The sequence below is a fragment of the Cherax quadricarinatus genome, chromosome 17, assembly GCF_038502225.1.
Source record: "Cherax quadricarinatus isolate ZL_2023a chromosome 17, ASM3850222v1, whole genome shotgun sequence".
Lineage (NCBI taxonomy): Eukaryota > Metazoa > Arthropoda > Malacostraca > Decapoda > Parastacidae > Cherax > Cherax quadricarinatus.
This window is the reverse complement of record NC_091308.1, coordinates 21,700,073-21,718,947: the sequence shown is the minus strand read 5'-3', so window position 1 is coordinate 21,718,947 and position 18,875 is coordinate 21,700,073. Positions and strand designations below refer to the sequence as shown.

The 18,875-nt window shown below is 37.3% G+C and overlaps 1 protein-coding gene across 12 annotated transcripts in view; it reads left to right on the top strand.

Moving 5' to 3' along the window:
* msn (serine/threonine-protein kinase msn) overlaps nt 1-18,875 on the top strand; it is a 777,533-nt gene that overhangs the window by 484,150 nt on the left and 274,508 nt on the right. The gene's annotated exons all lie outside the window — the stretch shown is intronic.

Here is an 18,875-nt window from a genome sequence, read left to right as displayed (position 1 = left end):
CCTGCCGCGTTGGCCATGCCAGCAGCAATGGCACATGTGCTGTCACCCATTATTGCAACAACGTTTAACAAATCTGTTGTGTCCTCAACCTTCCCATCCATACTCAAGACAGCAAGGGTTACCCCTATCCTAAAAGGAGGTGATCTATCTGACTTGAACAACTATAGGCCTATATCAAACTTGCCCTTACTTTTTAAAATATTCAAAAAATAATACACAAACCACTTTACTCCTACCTTATATCCAACAACGTGCTTAATCCCTGCCGGTTTGGGTTTAGACCAAAAAAAAATACAAATGATGTTATTATACAAGTGCTTGACCTCATATATAGAGCCCTTAATAAAAATGAATATCCTAAGGGGCTCTTCATTGACCTACGGAAAGCATTTGATACAGTGGGCCACAATCTCCTGCACCTAAAACTAAATCATTATGGCATCAGAAGACATTCCCTTGATTACCCAAAATCTTTTCTTAACCCTTTCAGGGTTTCGGCCGTACTAGTACGGCTTACGCACTAGGGTTTTTGACGTACTAGTACGCCTAAATTCTAGCGCCCTCAAATCTGCGGAGAGAAAGCTGGTAGGCCTACATATGAAAGAATGGGTCTATGTGGTCAGTGTGCACAGTATAAAAAAAATCCTGCAGCACACAGTGCGTAATGAGAAAAGAAAAACCTTGACCGTGTTTTTGGATTAAAACAGAGACTTTGCACTGTATTTTCGTATGGTATTTATTGGTGTATTCTAGTTTTCCTTGTCTCATTCTATAGAATGGAAGACATATTACAGAAATTGAGATGATTTTGACTGATTTTACAATGAAAAGTACCTTGAAATTGAGCTCAAAGTAGCAGAAATGTTCGATTTTTACCAAAGTTCAAAAGTAAACAAATCATGCTAAGCGTCCAATACACGTCAACTGGTGAGTCTAATATTCTTTCACAAGTGCGCTGATATTATTTATACCATTTTTTGCACTAATACAGTACAGTGGACCTTCGCCTAAAGAACGTATCGCATAACGTTAAATCCGCCTAGCGATACATTTTAACGCAAAAATTTTGCCTCGGCTAGCGCTAAAAAACTCGCCCAATGCAATTCGTTCCGTTTGAGGCGCGTCCACGTGTGGCCTGAGCATGCCTCACTTGTCCCGTGGGTGCCAGTGTTTACAAGCCAGCCAACTCGGTCGCATCCAAACATACAATCGGAACATTTCATATTATCACAGCGTTTTTAGTGATTACACCTGCAAAATAAGTCACCATGGGCCCCAAGAAAGCTTCTAGTGCCAGCCCTGTGATAAAAAAGGGTGAGAATTAGTATGGAAATTAAGAAAGATTTTGAAGGGTTTGGGGCTAACCCTGAGTTGTCGAATCCGATTGAGCCTACTTCAAAGATTAAGGGAATGTGTGCAAAGTGGGTTGAACTGCAAACCTTTATGGATGAAAATCACCCTAACACAGCTATTGCAAGCTGTGCTGGTGACTATTACAATGACAATGTTATGGCTCATTTTTAGACAAATCTTAAAGGAAGGGGAGGTACAGAGCTCTATGGACAGATATGTTGTGCGACAGAGGTCCAGTGACTCTCAAGCTGGTCCTAGTGGCATTAAAAGAAGAAGGGAAGTAACCCCGGAAAAGGACTTGACACCTCAAGTTCTAATGGAAGGGGATTCCCCTTCTAAACATTAACACCATCCACTCTTTCCCCTCCTCCCATCCCATCAGTCATCACCAGATCTTCAATAAAGGTAAGTGTCATGTAATTGTACATGTCTTCTTCAGTTTGTGTGTATTAAAATTAATATTTCATGTGGTAAATTTTTTTTTTTCATACTTTGGGATGTCAGGAACGGATTAATTTGATTTCCATTATTTCTTATGGGGAAAATTAATTTGGCTAACGATAATTTCGCCTAACGTTGAACTCTCAGGAACGGATTAATATCGTTAGGCGAGGGTCCACTGTAGTCTGCATAACAGTAAATCTTCAATTTTTTGTGAGAATAAAAATTAAAAGTGGAAAGCAAAGGAATGTAAGAGGGGCATTGGGACATGACTAATGAACAGAGGAAATGTCATTTTAGTGCCAGGAATGTTTTTCTTGTTTATTCTGGACCCTATTTGGAAATTGGCATCTTTTGAAATTTGTGTGAAATTGGCAAAATTCCTAAATTCTGACCACTGTATTGGATAGTTGAAATCGGTAAATGGGTGGTTTCTTGCACTCATTCGATAGAAAAAATGGAGTTCTAGTGAAATATTCATGATTTTTGTCGACTAGTACAGTGGAATTGGCCGAAAATAGGGCTCAAAGTGGGCAAAATTGCCGATGCGTAAACATCGTCGAGACCGCTAACTTCGCAAGAGCATAATTCCGTAAGTTTTCCATCAAATTTCATACTTTTGGTGTCATTATGATCGGGAAAAGATTCTCTATCTTTTCATAAGAAAAAATAATTTTTTTTTTTTTTTAAATTTGGGCGACCCTGAGAACAAGTCTCTGAGAGGGCCTGTCGACCCTGAAAGGGTTAAAGATAAACACAGTATGTATATGCAAATGGAGTCAATTCCACTATCCAACCTGTAGCTATTGGAGTGCCCCAGGGTAATGTCCTAGGCCCACTCCTCTTTCTCATTTACATCATTGATTTCCCCAATGCATCCCAGCTCCTTAAACCAGTTCTATTTGCAGATGACACTACTTATATCAACTCTCACCCAGACCCAGCTATACTTAAACACTAAACAACTAGCTCCTAAAAATATATACTTGGATGATGACCAACAAACTCACTCTCAACATAGACAAAACATACTTGGTGCTTTTTGGAAACAGAGCCTTAACTATCCAACTCAGTATATTGATAAATTGTTCCTCTATTTCAAGACACACTGAGGGTAAATTTCTAGGTCTTTTCCTTGACTGTAATCTTAACCCTTTAAGGGTTTCGGACGTACTAGTACGGCCTACGACCCAGGGTTTTTGACGTAATAGTACGCCTAAATTCTAGCACCCTCAAATCTAGTGGGAGAAAGCTGGTAGGCATACATATGAAAGAATGGGTCTATGTGGTCAGTGTGCGCAGTATAAAAAAAAATCCTGCAGCACACAGTGCATAATGAGAAAAAAAAAAACTTTGACCGTGTTTTTGGAATAAATCAGCGACTTTGCACTATATTTTCGTATGGTATTTATTGTTGTATTCTAGTTTTCTTGGTCTCATTTTATAGAATGGAAGACATATTACAGAAATTGAGATGATTTTGACTGGTTTTACAATGAAAAGTATCTTGAAATTGAGCTCAAAGTAGCAGCAATGTTCGATTTTTACCAAAGTTCAAAAGTAAACAAATCATGCCAAGCATCCAATACACGTCAACTGGTGAGTCTAATATTCTTTCAAAAGTGCGCTGATATTATTTATACCATTTCTACACTAATGCAGCAGTCTGCATAACAGTAAATCTTCTATTTTTTGTAAGAAAAAAATTGAAAGTGGAAAGCCAGAGAAATACAAGAGGAGCCTGGGTATGTGACTAACGAACAGAGGAAATGTTATTTTAGTGCCAGGAATATCTTTCTTGTTTATTCTGGACCCTATTTGGAAATTGGTATCTTTTGAAATTTGTGTGAAATTGGCAAAATTGCTAAATTATGACCGCTGTATTGGATAGTTGAAATCAGTAAATGGGTGGTTTCTTGTACTCATTCAATAGAAAAAATGGAGTTCTAGAGAAATAGCTATGTTTTTTGTCGACTAGTACACTGGAATTGGCTGAAAATAAGGTTCAAAGTGGGCAAAATCGCCGATGCGTAAAGATCGTCGAGACCACTAACTTCGCGAGAGCATAATTCCGTAAGTTTTCCATCAAATTTCATACTTTTGGTGTCATTATGATTGGGAAAAGATTCTCTATCTTTTCATAAGAGAAAATAATTTTTTTTTTTTTTTTTAAATTTGGGGGACACTGGCATATCCAACATAAGTCCAAGAAAATTTTCAAATCAGTAGGCATCCTTTCCAAAATATGATATTTTTTTTTTTTTTTTTTTTTTTATCACCCCGGCCGATTCCCACCAAGGCAGGGTGGCCTGAAAAAGAAAAACTTTCACCATCATTCACTCCATCACTGTCTTGCCAGAAGGGTGCTTTACACTACAGTTTTTAAACTGCAACATTAACACCCCTCCTTCAGAGTGCAGGCACTGTACTTCCCATCTCCAGGACTCAAGTCTGGCCTGCCGGTTTCCCTGAACCCCTTCATAAATGTTACTTTGCTCACACTCCAACAGTACGTCAAGTATTAAAAACCATTTGTCTCCATTCACTCCTATCAAACACGCTCACGCATGCCTGCTGGAAGTCCAAGCCCCTCGCACACAAAACCTCCTTTACCCCCTCCCTCCAACCTTTCCTAGGCCGCCCCCTACCCCGCCTTCCTTCCACTACAGACTGATACACTCGTGAAGTTATTCTGTTTCGCTCCATTCTCTCCAAATGTCCGAACCACCTCAACAACCCTTCCTCAGCCCTCTGGACAACGGTTTTGGTAATCCCGCACCTCCTCCTAACTTCCAAACTACGAATTCTCTGCATTATATTCACACCACACATTGCTCTCAGACATGACATCTCCACTGCCTCCAGCCCTCTCCTCGCTGCAACATTCATCACCCATGCTTCACACCCATATAAGAGCGTTGGTAAAACTATACTCTCATACATTCCTCTCTTTGCCTCCAAGGACAAAGTTCTTTGTCTCCACAGACTCCTAAGTGCACCACTCACCCTTTTCCCCTCATCAATTCTATGATTCACCTCATCTTTCATAGACCCATCCGCTGACATGTCCACTCCCAAATATCTGAATACATTCACCTCCTCCATACTCTCTCCCTCCAATCTGATATCCAATCTTTCATCACCTAATCTTTTTGTTATCCTCATAACCTTACTCTTTCCTGTATTCACTTTCAATTTTCTTCTTTTGCACACCCTACCAAATTCATCCACCAATCTCTGCAACTTCTCTTCAGAATCTCCCAAGAGCACAGTGTCATCAGCAAAGAGCAACTGTGACAACTCCCACTTTATGTGTGATTCTTTATCTTTTAACTCCACGCCTCTTTCCTCGCATTTACTTCTCTTACAACCCCATCTATAAATATATTAAACAACCATGGTGACATCACACATCCTTGTCTAAGGCCTACTTTTACTGGGAAATAATTTCCCTCTTTCCTACATACTCTAACTTGAGCCTCACTATCCTCGTAAAAACTCTTCACTGCTTTCAGTAACCTACCTCCTACACCATACACCTGCAACATCTGCCACATTGCCCCCCTATCCACCCTGTCATACTCCTTTTCCAAATCCATAAATGCCACAAAGACCTCTTTAGCCTTATCTAAATACTGTTCACTTATATATTTCACTGTAAACACCTGGTCCACACACCCCCTACCTTTCCTAAAGCCTCCTTGTTCATCTGCTATCCTATTCTCCGTCTTACTCTTAACCCTTTCAGGGTCCGTCCCATAGATCTACGGCTTTACGTTCAGTGTCCAAACCGTAGATCTACGCCATGAGCTCAGCTCACTCTGATAAACTGTGAGTGGTACATTTGGGCCTAGATACGAGAGAATACATCTATGTGGTATGTGTGCACCACATAAAACAGATCCTGCAGCACACTGTGTATAATGAGAGAAAAAAAATGAAATCATGATTTTTCGATTAAAACAGCAACTTTGCAGTGTTTTTTCGTATGTTTTTTATAGTTGTATTTGCGATTTCTTGGTCTCATTTGATAGAATGGAAGACATATTACAGAAATAGAGATGATTTTGATTGGTTTTAGCATTGGAAATGGCTTGAAACTGAACTCAAAGTAGCGGAAATGTTAAATTTTTGCCGATATTCAAGAGTAAACAAACGACCTCACACGTCTAATACACGTCACCTGGTGGGTCTAATATACATTCACAAATATTGTGATGATATTTATACAATTATTATAGTATTGCATAACAGTAAATCTTCTATTTTTTGGTGTGAATAAAAATTCATTATGTGAATAAAAAATCAAAATGGAATTTATTTGTAAAGCCTCAAAACATAACTAATGAACAGAGGAAATGTTAGTTTAGTGCCAGGAATGCCTACATTGTTCATTCTGGACCCTATTTTGAAATTGGAATATTTTGAACTTTGTGTTAAATTGGCCACATTAACAATTTCCGATCACTTTATTTTGTAGTTGAAACAGTTGACTTGGCGATTTCTTGTGCTCAATCGATAGAATAGAAGTAATACTAGTGAAATAGCTAAGAATTTGGTTGATTGGAATAATGTAATTGGCCTAAAATGGGAGTCAAAGTCGGCAAAATCGCCGATTCGTAAACATCACTGACACATCAAAATTCGCGAGAGCATAATTTCGTCAATTTTCCACCAAATTTCGTACTTTTTGTTTTATTACCTTCACAAAAAGATTCTCTACGATTTCATAAGAAAAAATAACAATTTTTTTTTTTGAAAATTCTTGGACACTGGTGCGTGACTTCAGATTTGGGCCTTGGACCCTGAAAGGGTTAATTCTTTCAATAATAACTCTACCATACACTTTACCAGGTATACTCAACAGACTTATCCCCCTATAATTTTTGCACTTTATTTTATCCCCTTTGCCTTTATACAAAGGAACTATGCATGCTCTCTGCCAATCCCTAGGTACCTTACCCACTTCCATACATTTATTAAATAATTGCACCAACCACTCCAAAACTACATCCCCACCTGCTTTTAACATTTCTATCTTTATCCCATCAATCCCGGTGCCTTACTCCCTTTCATTTTACCTACTGCCTCACGAACTTCCCCCACACTCACAACTGGCTCTTCCTCACTCCTACAAGATGTTGTTCCTCCTTGCCCTATACACGAAAGCACAGCTTCCCTATCTTCATCAAAATTTAACAATTCCTCAAAATATTCCCTCCATCTTCCCAATACCTCTAACTCTCCATTTAATAACTCTCCTCTCCTATTTTTAACTGACAAATCCATTTGTTCTCTAGGCTTTCTTAACTTGTTAATTTCACTCCAAAATATGATATTATGTACCCCAAATGACACTCCTTACCCTATACCACTCTTTTATATATACTGTATCCCTACCTCACATATGGTATTTGTGCCTGGGGATCAACCACAGCCAACCACCTTAAACCTTTAACCCTTAAATGGTCCAAACGTATATATACGTTCACTCACGTAGCGCCCCAAATTCTTTGAGAAAAAAAAATAATCTTTTTTTTTTATAGGAAAAAAGAGCATATGGTACCCAGGCATCCATAATTATTTTAATATGGCACACAGTGAGTGCGCACACCCATTCTCTCATGTCTAGGTGACTCAGGCTTATCGTGGCAATGTTGAATGAATGACGAAGAAAACGTATATATACGTTTGGGGCGCTACGCGCGTGAACGTATATATACGTTTGGACCGTTTAAGGGTTAATAACCCAACAAAAACCTGCTTTGTGGATGATTACCAGCTCATGTGCTAGACACCACACCCCACCACTTTTCAAAAGCCTGAACTTATTAAATATATGAGACATACACTTGTATATACACTCGTATTATTGTGCCTACTACATATACAGAACATTAAACTCCAATATAAACCCTTCACTTAAACATCTCCTTGATAGTTACAGCAGAACGAACAGTCACAATACAAGGCATTAGGCACTCTTCAACATCCCTTGTGTCAGTCTCTCACTGTACAAAAATGCAGTGCACATAAAGGGCCCGAAGGTCTTGAACTAACTACCTGAACCAGTAAAGGATCCCCTGGCTATTTATAAATTTAGGACTTTGCTTAAAAATCATCTCATCTCTCAATACTAACCAAACCAACCAGAACAACTTCTAATCAGTTATTATATTATGTGACCTCTAGTCTATTAAGCAACTGCCAATCCATGAAATATTACTGCTTGAACTATTAATTGTAATATTGTTTTTATTATGTGCAACTTCAAGATTATTATTCTTATTAACCTCTACCTTGATTACCTCTCATTAGTATTAAGATTAAATAAGATTTTAATAAACTTAACCACTATTATCGTGTCTAGATCTAAGTAGTTATTATGTACTAGGATTAGTCTGCCTAAAATGCCCCAGCATGATAGTGGCTTTTTTTGTACTTATTAAACCAAAATTGTAATTGCACATTGTAACCTTTATCTTTTTATCTTTAATAGTAGGAAGAACAGTCTCGAATATTCCATGTAAAGATTTGCAAAAACAGGAGACAGAGGAGAGCCCATAGCTACAGCGAAGGTTTGAGAATAATATTTGCCTTGTAAGGAAAAGGAATTTGAGTCCACACAAAGGTGGATAAGATCAAGAAAGACATCAGTAGATATAGGGAGATGAAGTAACCCTTCATTTCTCAGAGAGAAGGAAAATGAAGAGTTAATTCATCTACCTATACCTACTTATGTCTTTCTTGATCTTATCCGCCTTTTTGTGGACTCAAATTCCTTTTCCTTCCAAGGCAAATATTATTCTAAAACCTTCAGTGTTGCTATCTCCTGTTCTTGCTAATCTCTACATGGAATACTTCGAGACCGTTCTTCTTCCTAATATTGATGTGCGCCCTTCACTCTGGCTTCACTATGTAGATGACAGCTTTGCTCTTTGGCCTCATGACTCTAGTCTCTTCCAACAATTTTTTGATGCCCTTAATAATCTTGCCCCTTAAATTAAGTTTAAAGGTGAATAGGAATCAAATTCCTTGCTTCCTTTCCTTGATGTTCATGTCCACCGCTCAGATACAGGTTTTGCTTTTTCCACGTACCACAAGCCTATGTACAGTGGCATGTACAGTGGAACCTCTACTTGAGAGTGTGTCCACGTGTGAGTTTTTCCAAATACGAGCAGTTGATGGGTCAAAATTTTCCAAATACGAGCAGTTGATGGTGCAAAATTACCACCAGCGGGCAGACCTCAAGGCAGGTTCCTCGACACTGGTGAGGGGCTCTTACTCTTGATCTTGGGAATTGTATCTCATTTGTTTGTTGGACTATCTTATTGAAACTTGGGCAATATATGATGGAAAGATGCTTCTTAACATACACCAAAAATGAAAGAAATCTAAGCATAAATAATGGAGTTCACTTCTCAGCAATTGGCCACCCCTTAGCAGAAATTTCGAATGGTTTTTATGGTTGTATTCTTGTTTTTTTGGTCTCATTTGATAGATTGGAAGATATATTACAGAAATAGATAAGATTTTAATTGCTTTCATGACAAAAAGTACCTTGAAATAGAGCTCAACCTAGGGGAAATGGTCCATTGCTTGGCTGTTTCAGAGTAAACAAATGACATCACTGTCCACTCCAATATGCAGTCGTGAATGGGTTGACATTATTTATTGCAATAAGGAATAACAGTAAATCTTATATATGTGTGAATAAAAATTACAAATTATATAATAATAATAATGAAAGAAATTTAAGCATAAATAATGGAGTTCACTTCTCAGCAATTAGCCACCCCTTAGCGGTAATTTCGAATGGTTTTTATGAGGGAGAATACTTCCCGGTAAAAGTAGGTCTTAGACAGGGATGTGTAATGTCACCATGGTTGTTTAATATATTTATAGATGGGGTTGTAAAAGAAGTAAATGCTAGGGTGTTCGGGAGAGGGGTGGGATTAAATTATGGGGAATCAAATTCAAAATGGGAATTGACACAGTTACTTTTTGCTGATGATACTGTGCTTATGGGAGATTCTAAAGAAAAATTGCAAAGGTTAGTGGATGAGTTTGAGAATGTGTGTAAAGGTAGAAAGTTGAAAGTGAACATAGAAAAGAGTAAGGTGATGAGGGTATCAAATGATTTAGATAAAGAAAAATTGGATATCAAATTGGGGAGGAGGAGTATGGAAGAAGTGAATGTTTTCAGATACTTAGGAATTGACGTGTCGGCGGATGGATTTATGAAGGATGAGGTTAATCATAGAATTGATGAGGGAAAAAAGGTGAGTGGTGCGTTGAGGTATATGTGGAGTCAAAAAACGTTATCTATGGAGGCAAAGAAGGGAATGTATGAAAGTATAGTAGTACCAACACTCTTATATGGATGTGAAGCTTGGGTGGTAAATGCAGCAGCGAGGAGACGGTTGGAGGCAGTGGAGATGTCCTGTCTAAGGGCAATGTGTGGTGTAAATATTATGTAGAAAATTCGGAGTGTGGAAATTAGGAGAAGGTGTGGAGTTAATAAAAGCATTAGTCAGAGGGCAGAAGAGGGGTTGTTGAGGTGGTTTGGTCATTTAGAGAGAATGGATCAAAGTAGAATGACATGGAAAGCATATAAATCTATAGGGGAAGGAAAGAGGGGTAGGGGTCGTCCTCGAAAGGGTTGGAAAGAGGGGGTAAAGGAGGTTTTGTGGGTGAGGGGCTTGGACTTCCAGCAAGCGTGCATGAGCGTGTTAGATAGGAGTGAATGGAGACGAATGATACTTGGGACCTGACGATCTGTTGGAGTGTGAGCAGGGTAATATTTAGTGAAGGGATTCAGGGAAACCGGTTATTTTCATATAGTCGGACTTGAGTCCTGGAAATGGGAAGTACAATGCCTGCACTTTAAAGGAGGGGTTTGGGATATTGGCAGTTTGGAGGGATATGTTGTGTATCTCTATACGTATATGCTTCTAAGCTGTTGTATTCTGAGCACCTCTGCAAAAGCAGTGATAATGTGTGAGTGTGGTGAAAGTGTTGAATGATGATGAAAGTATTTTCTTTTTGGGGATTTTCTTTCTTTTTTTTTGGGTCACCCTGCCTCGGTGGGAGACGACCGACTTGTTGAAAAAAAAAAAAAAAATTCTCGTTTTTTTGTTCTCATTTGATAGAATGGAAGATGTATTACAGAAATAGATATGATTTTGATTGCTTTCATGACGAAAAGTGCCTTGAAATTGAGCTCAACCTAGGACAAATGGTCAATTGCTTGGCTGTTTCAGAATAAACAAATGATGTCACTGTCCGTTCCAATATGCAGTCGTGAATGGGTTGACATTATTTATACAATTATTGCAATAAGGAATAACAGTAAATCTTATATTTTTTGTGTGAATAAAAATTACAAATTATTTATATAATAATAAATAATAATAATAATACTAATAATAATAATAATAATATGTATAATACATATAATAATAATAAAATACAATTTATTTATTTAGTAATTTTAGTATACATACAGAGGTACAAAAAAATACAGGTAAGAGCAGCATGCCAAAGCCACTTATATGCATAGCATTACGGGCTGGCTTAAAATTAACTTAAGATTAACTAAGCAATGATGAAATCAGTGATAAGACATTATTGTAAACAGATAACTATAAAGCACAAATGAGTATTACAAAGACAGGTCATATGGTTGCTTGCATTGCTGTACATTCAGTAGAATGGAGTATTCTGTTAGGTAGTGTATTTAAAAAATAACAAAGTTAGATTGGGTCCTAGGTTTAACATTTATGTGATATAATTGTGAGTAACATTTAGGATATACAATTTATAAGGTTCAGTTATTCAGTATTTATTTGGTTTTGGGTAAGTGATCTTTGAGAAGAGACTTGAATTTATAAACAGGTAGTGTTTATTTCATATTTACAGGTAATGAATTCCAGATTTTAGGGCCTTTTATGTGCATTGAGTTTTTGCATAGAGTGAGATGGACACGAGGAACATCAAAGAGTGATCTGTGCCTTGTGTTATGGTCATGTGTTCTGTTGAGGTTGGCAAGGAGATGTTTGAGAGGAGGGTTAATATCAGAGTTAAGTGTTCTATGTATGTAATAGGTGCAATAATAAGTATGGATGTTTTGTATGGTGAGTAGGTTGAGTGTTTTGAATATTGGTGGAGTGTGCTGCCTGTAGTGAGAATTTGTTATCATTCTAACTGCAGCCTTTTGTTGGGTAATTAGTGGTCTGAGATGGTTAATTGTTGTTGAGCCCCATGCACAAATTCCATAGGTGAGATAGGGGTAAATAAGAGAGTGATAAAGGGCCAGGAGGGCTGACTGTGGAGCATAGTACCGTATCTTCGATAGTATGCCTACAGTCTTGGAAATTTTCTTAGAAATTTGTTGTATATGTGTATGAAATTTGAGTCTATTGTCAAGGTGGATTCCTAAGAATTTTCCCTCTGTTAGCTTTGTGATAGGTGATCCGTTTATCGTTATGTTAAGAGGTACATCTGTAGCTCTGTTACCAAACTGAATGAAGTAGGTTTTGTCAATGTTTAGTGTAAGTTTGTTAGTCCTCATCCAGGTAGATATTTTCTGTAATTCGGTATTTACAGTATTGGCTAGCGTGACTGGGCTCGGGTGAGAGAAGACTTACGTAGTGTCATCTGCAAAAAGTGTGGGTTTGAGTAATTGCGAAGCATTTGGTAGGTCATTTATGTATAGGAGAAAGAAAAGAGGGCCAAGGACACTTCCCTGTGGGACACCAACTGTAATTGGTTGTGCGGAAGAGCTTGCCCCATTTGCGTACACATATTGGCTTCTGTTGCTGAGGTATGACTTGAGGTAGTTGAGGGAGTGCCCTCTTATACCATAGTGTGACAATTTTACGTGGAGCAAGTCATGGTCAACTGTATCAAAAGCTTTACGTAAGCCAATGAATATCCCCAGTGGGACTTCTTTTTTCTCTATTGCAGTGTTTATATGTTCTAGCATGTGTATAATAGCATCATTAGTATTTTTATTAGGCCTGAATCCAAATTGGCAGGGGTTGAGAATGTTTTGGGAGATGAGGTAGGAGTAGATTCGTTTATGAATTAATTTTTCGAAGATTTTTGAGAGAGGGTGTAAATTGGATATTGGCCTATAGTTATTCAACTCTGTTTGGTCTCCTCCTTTATGGATCGGGGTGACCCTTGCTATTTTGAGAACTGTAGGGAATGTGGAGGATTCAATGGATTTGTTAAAGAGTGTTGCAATGATTGGTGATAGTACTTGTGACACTTTTTTGTATATAAAGGGTGGTAAGGTATTTAAATCTCCTGCCTTGTTTTTTAGTGCGTTGATAATAAGGGAGACTTTGTATGGGTTAGTCGGAGCTAGGAACAGTGTGTTCGGGTAGTTGCCAGTGAGGTAGTCATTTGGTGGGGTATCTGAGCTTGGGATTTTATTGGCAAGGTTTTGTCCTATAGTGGAGAAGAAATCATTGAGTCTGTTTGCTGTTTCTGTTGGTGGGAGTTGGGGTTCATCTGATTTTGCTAATTTTATTTCACTATTTTGTGATATCTTTTTTGTTCCCAGAATTTCTGATAGGGTCTTCCAGGTCTTTTTTATATCACCTCGTAAGTTGGATAATCTGTTCTCATAATACAATTTTTTTGCCCTTCTTATCAGGCTGGTTAGGATTGACGAGTAACGTTTTGTTTGGCCTCTGGTTATGTGACCCATTCTGTACTGTTTTTCATATCGGTGTTTTGTATTTATGGTTTTGAGAATGCTGGGTGTTAGCCAGGGACTGTTCAGTCTCTTAGCTGTCATCTGTTTAGTTTTTTTAGGGCAGTGCTTGTTATAGAGGTATTGGGTCTTTTTTAGAAAATTATTAAAACATTTGTCAATATCTGTAAAGATTTCTAGCTCAGTGTGCCAGTCAATGTTTGTTACTGCTGTTGTGAAGTTATTAATGGCTGCCTCATTGTGAAGTCTGAAGGTGACTTTAGTAGTGTCTTGGGGTAATTTACCAAGAGTTGTTATGAGGAAAGTAGGGTAGTGGTCTGTGGTATTATCTGTAATTATGCCTGATTTTAAAGGGGATATGGTGTTGGTCCAGATGTGGTCAAGTAGGGAAACACTAGTCTCCGTAACTCTTGTAGGTTTTGTTACTGTTGGTAGCAACATGCAGTTACTCATTGTGTTTGTGAATTCAGTAACGTGTGGGTCCTGGTCTTGCAGGAGATTTATATTGAAGTCACATGAGAGTAGTAAGTGATCTTTGTTCATGCGTGCATCAGTTATCATACTTCCTAAGTTTTGACTAAATTGGCTAATGTTTGATTGTGGAACTCTGTAGATGTTTATCACTGTGAGAGGTTTTTGTAGGTATTTGGATTTGAATTTAGCTATTATGTATTCCCCATGTTCATCCCTTGTGCAAGTATTAGTGATACATTCTAGTTGGTCTGAGTAGTATATAGCTGTGCCACCCCCTTGTTGGTCTAGCCTACAGTTGTGTATGGCTGTGTAACCAGGAATGGCATAGACATCTGTAGTATCAGGCTTTAGCCAGGTTTCAGTTAGTGTAATGATGGACATATTGGCATGCAAGGAATTCAGTAATGCTATGAGGTCATCGTAATGCTTGCTTAAAGATCTGATATTGTAGTTAACCCTTTCAGGGTCCGTCCCGTAGATCTACGGCTTTACGTTCAGGGTCCAAACCGTAGATCTACGCCATGAGCTCAGCTCACTCTGATAAACTGTGAGTGGTACATTTGGGCCTAGATATGAGAGAATACATCTATGTGGTATGTGTGCACCACATAAAACAGATCCTGCAGCACACTGTGTATAATGAGAGAAAAAAAATGAAATCATGATTTTTCGATTAAAACAGCAACTTTGCAGTGTTTTTTCGTATGTTTTTTATAGTTGTATTTGCGATTTCTTGGTCTCATTTGATAGAATGGAAGACATATTACAGAAATAGAGATGATTTTGATTGGTTTTAGCACTGGAAATGGCTTGAAACTGAGCTCAAAGTAGCGGAAATGTTAAATTTTTGCCGATATTCAAGAGTAAACAAACGACCTCACACATCTAATACACATCAGGTGGTGGGTCTAATATACATTCACAAATATGGTGATGATATTTATACAATTATTACAGTATTGCATAACAGTAAATCTTCTATTTTTTGGTGTGAATAAAAATTCATTATGTGAATAAAAAATCAAAATGGAATTTATTTGTAAAGCCTCAAAACATAACTAATGAACAGAGGAAATGTTAGTTTAGTGCCATGAATGCCTACATTGTTCATTCTGGACCCTATTTTGAAATTGGAATATTTTGAACTTTGTGTTAAATTGGCCAAATTAACAATTTCCGATCACTTTATTTTGTAGTTGAAACAGTTGACTTGGCGATTTCTTGTGCTCAATCGATAGAATAGAAGTAATACTAGTGAAATAGCTAAGAATTTGGTTGATTGGAATAATGTAATTGGCCTAAAATGGGAGTCAAAGTCGGCGAAATCACCGATTCGTAAATATCGCTGACACATCAAAATTCGCGAGAGCATAATTTCGTCAATTTTCCACTAAATTTCGTACTTTTTGTTTTATTACCTTCACAAAAAGATTCTCTACAATTTCATAAGAAAAAATAACAAATTTTTTTTTGAAAATTCTTGGACACTGGTGCGTGACTCCAGATTTGGGCCTTGGACCCTGAAAGGGTTAAAGATAGTTATGTTGTTGTTGGCTCTGAGAAGTGCCTTTGATTGTTCTGCTGTGTAGTAATTACAGTAACTATTTGATTCATTTAAGTCATTAAATAGGAGGTTGGTATCAGGATCAATGCTTGTAATCATAAGATTTGTAGTGAATCTATAGTTAGAATTAAGTATAAAACAAAGTAAATATTCTAAAGCTAAAAAATAGCACCTGAATTATTTAACAAATGTAAAAATAATGAGCTAAGGTAGTTTTTTAAAGCTAAAATAAAGGAGACAATATAAAAGGGACTAAAATAATTTGTGGTGAATAAATAAAGTGATGATCAAATAATGGAGCTTGGGAATATGATAGTAGGTAGTACTTTAAAGGTAATTCTTTAAAGCTAGAATTATAATATAAAATTATAATATAAAAGGGACTAATATAAGTTGTGGTGAACAATAAAGTGGTAATCAAATAAATGAGCTTTGGAATATAATGGCAAAATAGTGAACTTATTACACTTTAGCACCTGAGAATAGCACCTTGATTATTTTAACAATTGTGAATATATGAACTAAGGTACTTACATAAAGCTAAAATAAAGGAAAAAAATATATAAGGGACTAAAATTAAGTAATGGTAAACAAAGTTAAATGGACAGATAGTCACTATGAATTAATATTGGTTTAGGAGTAAGATCTGATTTGTAATATTAAATAAGTTGAGCAGTTTATTGCACAATAAAAAGTAAAAATATGAGGTAGTTGGTACTAGCTAGCAAAAGATAGTTTTGGTACTTGCAAAAAAGTAATTGGAATATACACTAATTGCACACACAATAAAAAGTGACTAAAAAAACAAGTAGTGGTAAACAAAGTTAAATGGACAGGTAAGAACAATGAATAATATTAATTTGGAGTAAGATTTGACTTGTAACACAAAATTATGAGCAATTAATAGCAGTAAGAAAGAAGTATAAAGTATTGGAGGTAGTTAGCATTAGCTAGTGATGAAAAAAATAATAAAAATAATAATGCACAATATAATAGTAACGTACACACTATGCACCACACGTATATAAGTATTAAGGGCACTTACCTAATCTGTTACAGAAATGTCCGCTTTTCTAAGGAAGGTAGAGAAATCATGTTCGTTTGAGATGGTATATTGTTGTCCTGTTGATGTTTTCCTTACTAGTATTTTCCCATCTCGCGTGAAACACTGATGTATTTTGTTTTCCTGTTTAAGTTTTCTCAGCCTGAACAGAAGGTTTTGACGTTTTCTTGTTAGACACTCATTTATGTACACTCCATTTTTCATTGTAATTGCTGGTTTAATTAGGTCCTTTCTTTTATTGTATGAATGAAGTCGGATCATTATACTGTGTTTACTTCCTGGTTTTCCTAGCAAACGTGTTTCTTTGATTTCATTGTTTTGCACGATGACTTGTACGTGGTCCTGTATTATCCTGACAGCAGTTTCTTTGCACTGTGCTTGGGTTATGTCACTTGGAATGTGTGGACTGTTTATTATAACTGCATCAGACAACTTATCTTGTTCAGTTTTGTCGTCTTGGAAATCAAGGTATTCATTTAGTTGAGTGTGCATGTTCTGATTCCAGTCCTTGATTGCTTCTTCAACCTTCATATTTATTGTAGTTATTTGTTCGGTGTGACTGGCTATAGCTGCTTTCAGAGTATTTTCTGTGTCAACACTTCCCGATGTAATCTTCTCTTAAAGGTTTTGGATCTTGTTCTCGAGGTTGGTTATCTTGGATTCTCGTCGCTTGAGTGTTGCTTTGATATCTTTGATTTTTTCTAGAGCAACGATGTAGTCCTTGATATTGTCAGGAATAATCATACCTGAGTAATCATGGGTGAATCCTTTGAAGGGAGTGGAGTTGGAGGGGGAGTCAGCCATGTTTGTTGTTGTTGTTGTTCCCTGGGTGGCGGCGGTGAGGGGGGTTGATGATACACCGGCGTCCTGCTGGGTAGACAAGTTGAGTTCTAGGGTCCTTGCTGTTATTCTTTTATTACTGATGTTGTTTCTTCTGTGATATCCTTTCATAGTAGTATCACTGAAGTAGATACTGTGTAGCAATGGAGAAGGCTTGTTTTCTCGGTGCTTGGGTTAAGTGGTTGTCTGGCAGCGGAGGCAGTGTTTGGGTTAGCAGGGCTGTCTTCCTTAGATCTTCTAATTTTGTCAAGATTTGGGTTACATTCTTAGTATTCTTGGGTCATTTTGTGGTCTACGTGGGTTCATGTAGTTGAACTTTCACTTAGGCCATCACAAGTTTTGATGAGCGATGTTTTTTGAGGAAGAAGAGCTGGTAGGATGCCTCTGCTGCCGCCGCTGCCACTGCCGTAAGAGCTGACTTTTAATAATAATATAATATGTATAATAATAATGCATATATAATAATAATGTACTACATATAACAATTATAATAGACGGCTTCAAAAGGCCATCACTAGATGGCAGTGTTTACCACAACAAAGAGGGAGTGGTTGTGGCTGCCTCCACCTGTTACATAATGACATATTTTATTCATTCTAGAGTATATATCATGTTTCTGTTATTTTTATTGTTTGTTATGTCATATTAGATGAACTGTGATATATAAATAAGCCGTATAGATGATATTAGCAAAATTATTCATCAAGTATTTTCATCGGTCTCTAGACAAACTTTCGTCCATCGCCGACACCACCCATACCACTACATGAATGACATTTTATTCATTCTAGAGTATATATCAGGTTTGTATGTTATTTATATTGTTTATTATATCATATTAGATGAAGTGAGATAGATAAATAAGCCATAGAGCTGATATTAGCAAAATTATTGAGGTACAGAATTCCACTGGAACGGATTAATTGCATTTCAGTTAATTTAAATGAGGTAAATTGACTCTGTAAATGAGCAAATCCAGTTGCGAGCAAGGCCATGGAACGGATTAAACTCGCAAGTAGAGGTTCCACTGTACATTCACTACTTTTCTCATCATGCTTCCTCTGTCAAGAAAAGTGTTCTTATTTCCCTCTTTCTCCATGCTCTCTGCATTTGTGATCTTCAGTTCCTTCAATCAGAAATTTCCACTCTTTGTAATTCATTTTCCTGTCTTGGCTACCTTTACCATTTCATAGACCCTGCCTTCTCATGTGCTAAATAGACTTTCTTCTCTCCCAAACTCTCTACTCCTAGGAACTTTGCTGTCCTCTGCCTTCCCTATATTTCCAGTCTTTCTAATCTCGACAACTTTCTCTGTTCCTTAGACATCAGACTTACTTTTTGCAAGACTGACACACTTTGCACCAATCTAGTTCATACCTCTCCTCCCTCTATAGATACTCCTGGTATCTACTCTA